Consider the following 8,799-nt stretch of genomic DNA (forward strand, 5'->3'; position numbering starts at 1 on the left):
AGGTGTCATACATCAAATTGGATTGAAACCACCTCCCCTCCCCTCCCGGAGATGGAAAGCCATATTGCTCGGCTGGGATCTGGTTCACTGGAAAAAGAAAGGCTGGGGAATGTCGGCTTGTTTCTGGCCGAACATCTGGGTTCAGACTGGGATAATGTGGGTTGAGTATCTGGGGTGAGAATTTAAGGATTTATTTTGCCTGAGCAAAGCAGTGTTTCTCAACCGTGGCAACTTTAAGATGGGCGGACTTCAACTCCCAGAATACCCCTTAATCCCAGGATCACGGAGATTAAGCCAGCTGTGCACCCAGTTGTTCTGGGATTAAGGATTATCCCCCCCCCCATTTGAGTCAAGTTCAGTTCCCTGTTCAGCTCATTGACATTTTCCTGTCGTTTCATTCGTTGTAACGTCAAGATGATCTGCCAGGGTCTTTTCCCAGACTAATACTTTGACTTCGCAGACTACCCTGCCATCCTGAACTCTCCTAGTGGTCTCCCATCCAAGGAACTCAACCAGAAATTCAGCCTTGCTGAGGCTGTTGAGATCATCCGAGGTTGGTTAAGCGCTGCCGTGTGGCTGGGCCTTCCCAGCAGTGCAATCTCTCCTTCCTTTGATTATTAATTAATTATACAATTAGGTATGTAAATAGTGGCAAATAGGCTCAGTGCTGCTTTCTCCTCCAATTTTTCTCAACAAGCCTGAGAGGTGAGTTGGGCTAGAACAAAATAACAGAGTTGGAAGGGACCTTGTAGGTCATCTAGTCCAACCCTCCCCCCTCCTGAGAGAAAGTGATTGACCCAAAGTCACCCAGATGGTTTCTCATGCGGAAGATGGGGCTAAAACTCACAATCTCTTTCCTTCCTTCCTTCCTTCCTTCCTTCCTTCCTTCCTTCCTTCCTTCCTTTCCTTTCCTTTCCTTTCCATTCCCTCCCTTCCTTCTTGTCCCTCCCTTCTCCTTCTCCCTTCCCTTCCTTCTTTCTTCCTTTCTCCTACCCTCCCTTCCTCTTTTCCTTTCCTTTCCTTCCTCCCTCCCTTTTTATCTTTTCTTTCTTTCCTCTTTCCTTCCTCCTTTTCTCTGTTCCTCCCTCCCTTTCTCCTTTTTCTTCCTTCCCCTTCTCTCCTTCCCATTGTCATTCCCTTCCTTCCTCTCATTCTCATCTCCTTCCTTCCTTCCATTTCTCCTTCCTTCTACCCTCCCTTCCTCTTTTCCTTTCCTTCCTTCCTCCCTCCCTTTTTATTTTTTCCTTCTTTCCTCCTTCCTTCCTCCTTTTCTCTTTTCCTCCCTCCTTCTTCCTTTTCCTTCGTTCTCCTTCTCTCCTTCCCATTGTCATTCCCTTCCTCTCATTCTCATCTCCTTCCTTCCTTCCTTCCTTCCTTCCTTCCTTCCTTCCTTCCTTCCTTTCCTTTCCTTTCCATTCCCTCCCTTCCTTCGTCCCTCCCTTCTCCTCCCTTCTCCTTCTCCCTTCCCTTCCTTCTTTCTCCCTTTCTCCTACCCTCCCTTCCTCTTTTCCTTTCCTTCCTTCATCCCTCCCTTTTTATCTTTTCTTTCTTTCCTCTTTCCTTCCTCCTTTTCTCTTTTCCTCCCTTTCTTTCTCCTTTTCCTTCCTTCCCCTTCTCTCCTTCCCATTGTCATTCCCTTCCTTCCTCTCATTCTCATCTCCTTCCTCCCTCCCTCCCTCCCTCCCTCCCTTCTTTCTATCCTTCCTCCCTCCCTCCCTCCCTCCCCTCCCTCAACCCCTTTGCCCCTGCATCTCCTTCTGCCTCCCTTCTTGCTGCCCTTCCCCCTGCCTCTCTTCCTTCCTCCTCCTTCTGGTTAAGCATCCCTCTCATTGACCTCTTGGGCCCTCATTCAGAAGTGCAAAAGGTCCCCTTCCCCGTCCCCCGAAGCCGTGGTGGGGGAGAGCCAGGCTCGGCGTCTGGCCAAGGGCTCGTAATCACCGTAATCACCGTCATTCATTCAGGGCAACAACCGAGTCAGTCTCTCGGCTTCCTTTTATTGATCGGAAATGAAGATAAACAGCGAGGAAATGAGCAAAAAGGGGGGGGGGAAGCAGAGGGGGGGAAAATCTGAGGCGCCTTTGGACCCATTTTCCTCCCTGGCTGTGCATCCCTCAAAATCGGGGGTGTGTGTCTCCCCTGCCCCCCAAAACCATCCTTGCCCCCAAACGAGGATGAAGCAGCTCGGCTTCCAGCTTGGGGTGCCTCTGAGCCTGTGCAGAGTGCGTTCTCCTCGCCTGCGTCTGGGTTTGCACCAGCCTTTTGAGGGAGGGAGGCTAAAAGAACCTGGATTTGGGCACCAGACCATGAAGTCCTCGACTTACAACCGTAGTGGAGCCTGCTCATTACAGTCCTCACATTCACAAAACAGGCGAGCCCGGGACCAACCCGATTTTACAATCTTTTTTTTCCCCCACGGTTATTAAGCGAATCACACGGTCGTTAAGTGAAATTCAGTTTTCCTCCCCCCCCATTGTTGGAAGCTGGCTGGGAAGGTCGTAAAATGGAGGTCCCTTGATCCCGGGACGCTAAAAGTGTCATAAATACATATCCGTTGCTAAGCGCCTGAATTTTGATCACCTGACCATGGGGACATGGTTGGTTGTAAGTGTGAGGACTGGCCCTAAGTCACTTTTTTCTGTGCCATTGTAACTTGGAACGATCACTACACAAATGGTCGTAACTAGAGGACTAACTGGGTATGGGCAACAGGCCAGGGGCACCTGAGCTGGTTAAGTATGTGGTGCAAAACAGAGTCCATTTCTGACTGTTGTTTGCCGCCCAAAACAGGCGGTCCTCGACTTACTCCAGTGGACCCTCAACTTTCTCTGGCTAAGCAAGAGCTGTTAAGTGAACATTGCTCCATTTTATGACCTATAATCCGAATTAACCAGGTTAGAATCAGCCATGGGAAGCAGAAGATGGAGGGGAAGCCATAACTTCTAACCCAGAGGTGGGGAACTAGGAGCCCTTTTATGACTGGTGGACTTCAACTCCCAGAATTCCTCATCCAGCAAGATGGATTAGAACAGGGGTGAGAAACTAGGCCCCCCCCTTATGACTGGTGGACTTCAACTCCCAGAATTCCTCAGCCAGAAGATGGATTAGAACAGGGGTGGGGAACTATGGACCCCGTTATGACTGGTGGACTTCAACTCCCAGAATTCCTGAGCCAGCATGGCTACTGCAGGAATTCTGGGAATTGAAGTCCACAAATCATAAAAGGGGCCATAGTTCCCCACCTCTGTTCTAACCCATCTTTGTGTAGGTGATGTGAGGGAAGAGGTGGTTAAATAAAAGGGATAATATTCTAAAATACTAACAACTGTAATGATTCACTTAACAACTGTGGCAAGGAAGGTCGTAAAATGGGGCAAAGTTCCCTTAACAGACGTTTCACTTAGCAACGGAAATTTTGGGCTTAATTCAGTGTTTCCCAAACTTGACAATTTTAAGGCATGTGGACTTCAACTCCCAGAATTCCACAGCCAGCAATTGGCCTCTTTTCCATGAAATAGGCCAATTTACCGGCGGTGGAAAATATCCCAAATTTTGCCCTCCAGAAAAGCCACCTCTGCATCCCAAAGGCCCAACTCGACCCTTGTCGGGAGTTTCTTTTCTCGGACCTCAGTGAGGACTAGCAGCCAACTGTTAAAAAAGATCTGCTTGATTGACTACTGGAACAAAATACTGCCTCCGGTGTTCGTTTCATCTTAGGAAGAAACCGAAAAGCGAAGGGACAAAAACTATAATCTGAGGAAATAATAATGCTCTTTCGGTACAGGCCGTCCTCGACTTAATGGCCCCCAATTAAGCCCACACATTTCTGTTGCTAAGCGAGACATTTGTTAAGTGAGTTGTGCCCCCTTTTACGACCTTTCTTGCCACAGCTGTTAAGTAAGTCGCTGCAGTTGTTCAGTTAGTAACACAACTGTTCAGGGGATCTGGCTTTCCCCGTGGACTTTGTTTGTCCAATGGTCGTAAAAGGGGATCACGTGCCCCCCCCCCAGAGATGCTAACTAACAAATGCAGTGATTCAGTTAACGACGATGGCAAGAAAGGTCATCAAATAGGGCAAAATTCTCTTGACAGATGTCTCGCTTAGCAACAGAAATGTTGGGCTCCATTGTGGCCGTAAATTGAGGCCTAGCTCTACCTCAGAAGCCTCCAAAGTCCGAAGTCAGCTTCAAATATTTGGGTTTTGCAATAAAGCTGAGGAAGGAAAGACAAAATAATAATAATAATAATAATAATAATGATGATGATGATAACAATAATAAAGTTCGAAGGGATCTTGGAGGTCATCTAGTCCAACCCCCTGCTCAGGCAGGAAACTCCACACCATTTCAGACAAAACCCACTCAAAGGGCTGCAAAATGTGCCCGTTAAGATCGCCTCCCCTCAAAAATAAAATAAAATAAAAATAAAAGTAACCAGGTAGAGAGGCTCAAGTTTTCTTTCCCCGAAGGAAGAAGAATTTTCCTTTTGCCAGACATGCACCTTGGACCATGACGGTTATAACGGAGAAAATTAATTTGAGAGTAAATCTCTCCGGGAGTTCTGGAGGGCAGAAACGCCACCTTTTTAATTTGCACGTGATTTTTTTTTTTTAATCTAATGATTTGTTTTCTCCACTCTGTAATGTCTGACTGCTGAATAATGGAGAAAATTAATTTGAGAATAAATCTCTCCGGGAGTTTTGGAGGGCAGAAGCGCCAGTTTTTTAAAAAAAAACTCACATGGGATTTTCTCCCCCCCCCCCGTTATTTGTTTTTCTAGCGCTTTTGGAAACTCAGAAAGAACATTGGACCCCTTCTCTATTTTATTTTATTTTATTTTATTATTTTATTTTATTATTTTATTTTATTATTTTATTTTATTATTTTATTTTATTATTTTATTTTATTTTATTTTATATTTTATTTTATTTGAAGGGGGAAACCCGGAGGGATAGTATCTGTCAGGGAGCTCCATTTTTTTTTTCTCTTTTGGTCTCAGCTACAAATCTGAGGGCTTTAATCTGCCAGAGCTTTAAAAACTTGTGTTTTGGACATCGTAGCCTCTAGGAGTAGCCAATTATTTTATTCAGCTTTTAAGGAAAGATACTCTGCTTAGACGGGAGGCTTACGCGCCGATGCTCGAAGTAGTCTGAGTATCGCAACCCATTTAAGAAATAAGTGCTTCTTTTGATGAAAAGGTTTTTTTTTTCCATAGTGGATAATAACAGGGGCTTTGAGACCGGATTGGAGGGAACAACTATGGGGAACCTGAGGTAAAACTTCCTTCCTTCCTTCCTTCCTTCCTTCCTTCCTTCCTTCTTCCTTTCCTTTCCTTCTTGCTTCTCTTCCTTCCCTTTCTTCTTCCCCTTCCTTCCTTCTACATCTCTCCCTCCCTTTCTCTACTTGCTGCTTTTCTCTCTTCCATTTCCTCTTCCCCTTTCTTTCCTTCCTGCTTTTCTCCCTTCCCTTCCCTTTCCTCTTCCTTCCTACATTCCTTCCTTCCTTCCTTTCCTTTCTTCTCATCCTTTCTCTTCTTCGTTCATCCTTCCTTTCTTCCTTCTTCCCTCACTTCCTGCTTTTCTCCCTTCCTCTTCCTCTTCCCTTCTGTTCCTTCTCTCCCTTCCCTTCTTCCAATTTCCTTCCTTCCTTCCTTCCTTCCTTCCTTCCTTCCTTCCTTCCCTCCCTCCCTCCCTCCCTCCCTCCCTCCCTCCCTCTTTACTCCAGACCTAGGCAATGTTCAGGAAATGTTGTCTGGTTAAAGGGATTGTTTGTGTGATTGTTGAAACTCCTTTTTCTGGCTTCCTGGAACCAATTTTTTATCCGTATAACTCCATAATCTCAACTAAGCAGAACTGGAGATGGCCTCTCTCAATTATTCTCACCCTCACCCTTCCCATGTAACCAGCAAAGGACCCCCCCAGCCCTGTCCCTGTCACACCAGCAATAGCCCCAAACCTTTGCTAAGTATTCTCTGGAGAGGAAAAAAGACATTTCCTCTTTTCCTTTCAGCACGAACTACAAGCCGCCTGCCTCTCGTCAAACCAGAGGCCCAAATTCTTCTCATTTCTCCCGTCCATCCTTCATTTTACCCCTCGCCCCCTACCCCCCCCCCAAAAAAGAGCATTTCTGATGTTTGCTTGTGAGCTGTCCATTTCATTTTCCTCCGTAAACAGATATTTTGGCACAGAACCTCGGGGCAGGCAAACAGAGGCACCCCCAATTTCCAAGTATTCCATTAAACCCCGCTGCAAGTCGTCTTGTTTGTTTTAATTAACTCCTCCTTCGCAGTTTTCTTTTCTTCTTTCTGCCTGGCGGGTTTTTTTTCTCTCTCTCTGCTCTCCCTTGCTTTTGCCCAAACCTAAGTGGATTGTTTAGGATTAGTTATTTCCCAGACACAGATGGGGGGGGGGGAGGAGAAATAAATAAATAAAAAAATAACCTGGAGAAGAAAACCCAATACATCTTATTTCTCCTGGGCAGAAAATTGACTCCAAAAGAAGGGGGGGAGAGACGGGAGGGTCGAAGGGAGCACACACAGACAAAAAACCAGCAATCCCAGAGCGATAAATGGGGAGGGGGCTGTTTGATGGAGTTGTGTGTTGGTTTGGGCTGCTGAGGCTGAAAAGGGTATATTTTTTGGGGGGGGGGAGATTGGACCCTCGTGGTTTCCTTTTGCTCTTCTACCCTCCCTCAAAATGAGGTTCAAACGGGGTGGCTGGCAGCAGGAAAGGGGAATAGATGGGGAGGGGGCTGTTTGATGGAGTTGTGTGGTGGTTTGGGCTGCTGAGGCTGAAAAGGGTATATTTTTTTGGGGGGGCAGAGTGGACCCTCCTGGTTACCCTTCGCTCTTCTACCCCCCTCAAAATGAGGTTCAAACGGGGGGGAGGCTGGCAGCAGGAAAGGGGAATAGGTGGGGAAGGGGCTGTTTGATGGAGTTGGGTGGTGGTCTGGGCTGCTGAGGCTGAAAAGGGTATATTTTGGGGGGGGGAGATTGGACCTTCGTGGTTTCCTTTCGCTCTTCTACCCCTCTCAAAATGAGGTTCAAATGGGGGAGGGCTGGCAGCAGGAAAGGGGAATAGGTGGGGAGGGGGCTGTTTGATGGAGTTGTGTGGTGATTTTTTTTGAGGGGGGGGACATTGGACTCTCCTGCTTCCCCTCCGCTCTTCTACCTCCCTCACAGGGGAAGTGATGTCCAAATTGGGGGGGGGGGCTGGCAGAGGGAAGGGGAGGGAGGGGGGCTGGGGGCTTGCAGGCAGGGTGCGACAGGCCAGTCCCGGGGGTCCCCCTCCCCCGAGAGCCAGCGGCCCCTCCCCAAAGAAAGAGGCCGGAATCCCCACGAAGGGGGGGGGGGAGGCAAAAGCTGGCTGAGAGAGGTAGATGGGTGGGGAGGGGGCGCCAGGAGGTCAAGATGCAGCTCATAAAAGGGGGGGGGGTCGGTCGAGAAGGTGTTCAGAGGGGAGAAGGGGGGGTCTACAGATCTGAGGGGGGGGTCTTCGGAGGAAGGGGCTGCGAGCGAGAGAGACCGACAGCAACGTGACCTCCCTGCCTGTGTCTCGCCCTGCTTCCCCACGGAGAGGCTGGGCTGGGGAGGCGAGAGGGGGGACCCCCGCCGACCCCACCCCGCCCGCCGTCCCGCCGGCAGGGGTCTCCCCGAGCCCCCGCCTCCCTCTCACAAGACCTCCCCCCCCCTCTCGCCTCCCCGCGCTGCAGTCTTAAGACTCCCGGGGTAGATTTACACTCGGAGCTGCGTGCCTGAAATCCTTAATCAGGCGGCCGGGCTGGGGAGGGGGTGGGTGGGTGGAAGGGTGAGGGCAGCTGAGCCTGGAGTGGGGGGCGAGGGGGGAAGACCCGGTGGCTGGCAGGGCACGGGAGGGGGGGTGGAGAAAGACGCCTCCCCCCATCCCCCAAATCCCCCACCCCACCCCGGATGGGAATCCCACTAGCCCCCCCCCTCCCCACACCCCAGTCCCTGGGAATCCTCTCCGGACTTGGAAGGAGGGGAGGGGCGGGGGAAGGCAGGCTGGTCGTGGACCCCCCCACACACACACATACCCCTTCTCTGCCGGGGTCCCCCCTCCTCTCCTGCCCCTAACCCAACTTCCAGCCCCTGGCGCCCCACAGGCTGAAGAAGCAGGCGGAGAGGAGGGGGCGCCCACCTGCAGCGGGAAAGTGGGGGGGGGGAAAGGACAAAGTGGGAGGGACGGAGAAAGGCAGGAGCTGAGCGAACCCCCCCACACACGCGCGCACCCCAAATTCGCCTACTTTGTCCTGGGAGCCCCCCCCTTCCTTCCCCCGCCGCCCCCTCCCCAACTCGCGTCCCCCCGAACCACCCACCCAACGACCCAAGAGGGGGTCTCTGTGCCCCCCCCAAAACCCCTCTGCCCCCCCTTAGGGGGTCTCCCCCCTCTTTCCCCCCCCCTGCCTAGAAGTGACGGGACTTACCTGGGTCGGTGGGAGTCCGGGCGATGGAGGAAGAGGAGGGGGAGGAGGAGGAGGAAGAAGGGGGGGAGGGCGAGGAAGGGGGGGCGGCGGCAAAGGGCAGGAGGAAGAAGGGAGCGCGCCAGGAGCGGCGGCGGAGGGATGCGGGGCTGCTTCGTCTGCTGCGGCGCTGCCCGTCTGAGTCTCCCGCCTCCCTCGCTCGCCTTGTTGGGCTACTACGCGTTCCCCTCCCTCCCCTCCCCTTTCTCCCCCCTCCCTTCTGCCGTTGGGGGGGGCGAGTGGAGAGTGCATAGAGGTGCCTGAGTCAAAATTCAGGCGGGGGGGCAGAAAAAACAGAGCAAACGACATTCCCCCCCCCCACCAA

At 51.0% G+C, this 8,799-nt stretch overlaps 1 protein-coding gene across 1 annotated transcript in view; it reads right to left on the reverse strand.

Moving 5' to 3' along the window:
* Positions 1 to 8,538, reverse strand: part of CDH24 (cadherin 24) — a 42,004-nt gene extending 33,466 nt beyond the window's left edge. The window contains exon 1 of the mRNA XM_039365131.1: positions 8,439 to 8,538. The gene's annotated coding sequence lies outside the window, so the exon portion shown is untranslated. The remainder of the gene's footprint in view (positions 1 to 8,438) is intronic.
* Between the last annotated feature and the right edge of the window lie 261 nt (positions 8,539 to 8,799).

Source organism: Crotalus tigris, unplaced genomic scaffold, assembly GCF_016545835.1.
Source record: "Crotalus tigris isolate CLP2741 ecotype Arizona unplaced genomic scaffold, ASM1654583v1 scf7180000019964.508439, whole genome shotgun sequence".
Taxonomy (NCBI): domain Eukaryota; kingdom Metazoa; phylum Chordata; class Lepidosauria; order Squamata; family Viperidae; genus Crotalus; species Crotalus tigris.